The 2,500-nt window shown below is 40.4% G+C and overlaps 1 protein-coding gene across 4 annotated transcripts in view; it reads left to right on the top strand.

Annotated features, from left to right (window-relative positions):
- LOC125305432 (neuroendocrine convertase 1-like) overlaps positions 1 to 2,500 on the top strand; it is a 177,374-nt gene that overhangs the window by 112,434 nt on the left and 62,440 nt on the right. The window lies entirely within an intron of this gene.

Raw genomic sequence — 2,500 nt, forward strand, 5'->3', positions numbered from 1 at the left:
AAAAAAAGCATCAAATTGCAGTGAAGAATGTTACTGTAATATGCTAACCTCAACTCCACTTATTGAAATTGGACGAAATAAAACACAAAATATTCTTTTTATGATCCATGGCCATGGAACACTCCTACTTTAGCTGATATTTATAGACCTATAGTGGTTGCATTGCTTGCCATCTTTAGGATAGCAGCAGGTAGCGTTGAGTGGCTAGCTACTGTAAAAGCCCTTGTGGTTGACCCTACGACCTCCCAGTAGGAGGCAGCAGTGAGGCAGACCCAATGGCAATGAGCTGCTTAGGTGTCTCTGATTAATAGGTTTATTAAATATTCCTCTGTTCCCATATAACACCTTGATACAGTACACATATATGTGTGTGTGTGTGTGTGTGTGTGTGTGTGTGTGTGTGTGTGTGTGCAATGTATGTTTGTGTGTGTGTGACTATGTGGTTTGTGACATGTCCATGTGAGTGTGTGTTTCTGAGAATGAGAGAATATGCGGGTGTGTGTGTGTGTGTGTGTGTGTGTGTGTGTGTGTGTGTGTGTGTGTGTGTGTGTGTGTGTGTGTGTGTGTGTGTGTGTGTGTGTGTGCGAAGGCTCTTTTGTGTTTAGCTGTCGTTTGGTGCCGGTGAGAGGGCTCAGGGTGGCGTGATATTTATAGTGTCCTGGTGGTTGACCCGGTGGTGTGAGGAAGGCAGGAGCCTTCAGACAGCTGATGCACAGACGCAGGTGTTAATTAGGGGTGAAACAGGAGGCAGAGACCAATGAGAGGTGTTGATGTGCACTTCAGGAAGAGAGAGAGAGAGAGAGAGAGAGAGACTGAAATAAGAACATGTGATGGATACACATGTACTGTATCTTGAGAATGGAAGAGAGAGAAGGATATGAATAGGAGAGAAATGGAGAACTATAGATACAACTGAGAAATGGAGAACTATAGATACAACTGAGAAATGGAGAACTATAGATACAACTGAGAAATGCGGAGACAGAGGAGTAAAGGATGAGAAAAAATAAAGGAGTGGTGAAGCAGAGAGAAACAAAAAGAGAGAGATAGGGTGGGGGGAGAGAGAGAGAAAGAGGCTGAGAGATAGAGAGAGAGAGAAAGGGTGGAGAGAGAGAAAGGGTGGGGGGAGAGAGAGAGAGAAAGGGTGGAGAGAGAGAAAGTGTGGGGGGAGAGAGAGAGAAAGAGGCTGAGAGATAGAGAGAGAGAGAAAGTGTGGGGGGGTGAGAGAGAGAAAGAGGCTGAGAGATAGAGAGAGAGAGAAAGTGTGGGGGGGGTGAGAGAGAGAAAGAGGCTGAGAGATAGAGAGAGAGAGAAAGTGTGGGGGGGTGAGAGGGAAACAGACAGAGACAGGGAGAGAGTGAAGCAGAGAGTAAGGGGGACAAAGAGTCCCCTATGGGCTGTAGAGCTGGAGAAGGAAGATTCCCTCTCCTTCTCAATATCCACAAAAGAGCGGCAAAATTCTGGCATCACCTAAAACACAGTGAACCAAGCAGATACCACCATACTGGTGCCCATCTGAGGGATAAAAATCCAGAGAAGAATCCCCTAGATTACCTAATTGAAAAACATGGCCTAAACAAAATTGACTCAAACATTGCTTCAAAATTAAAACAATTAGAAACAAACTCGAAAGAAAATTACATTAACAATTGGAGGGATACAATTAAACAAATAAGTAAACTCAATGTATTTAAATGAATAAAATCTGATTACAAATTGGCACCATATTTAACTAAAATTCAAAATGATAAACATCGAAAGCTATTGACAAGGTACAGGCTCAGCGCCCATAGCCTTGCTATAGAAAAGGGGCGACACAGGCAAACCTGGCTGTGTCCTGAAAAAAGGATGTGTGCTCACTGTGGTAATGTAGTAGAAAATGAACAGCATTTCCTTACTGAATGCAAAAGATACAAAGTTATAAGGGAGGAATATTTTACTAAAATCGGAGATATCCTGGGGGAAGTAGACAGTTGTGTCCACCTAGCTGCTGAGTACATCCAATCCTGCCACATCCTGAGAGAACAGCCCATGTTACACCAATCAATAATATAATAATCCATAGTTTTTTTTTTAAAGCTTTTTTTTTTTTTTTTTTTTCTGTTCATTTTATCAGCTAGGTGTTATTTTAATTATTATTATTATTACTATTGTTTGTATTACTATTATTATTATCTATATTACTATTATTGTTGTATTGAATGCTTTGGCAACACTGTAAAATTTACATTCAAATAGTGAAATATGAGGGAAAACGGTAGCAATATTGGTCATCATTACATTACTGTATATTATATTACATTACATTTGGCTGACACATTTTTAGCCAAAGTGGCTTACAACATGGTAAACAGCTTTTTAAAACAATTCTCTCAACAATTCTAGAACAATTTAAAAAGTAGAGTACAATAAGGAGTACAATAAGAAAAAGTGCATCAGTGAGTGCTGTTTTTATACAGTCAATTGTCAGTTCTGGTCAGGTGGTAAGTGCTAGAATAGG

This window comes from Alosa alosa, chromosome 13 (assembly GCF_017589495.1).
Source record: "Alosa alosa isolate M-15738 ecotype Scorff River chromosome 13, AALO_Geno_1.1, whole genome shotgun sequence".
In the NCBI taxonomy this organism is placed as follows: Eukaryota; Metazoa; Chordata; class Actinopteri; order Clupeiformes; family Clupeidae; genus Alosa; species Alosa alosa.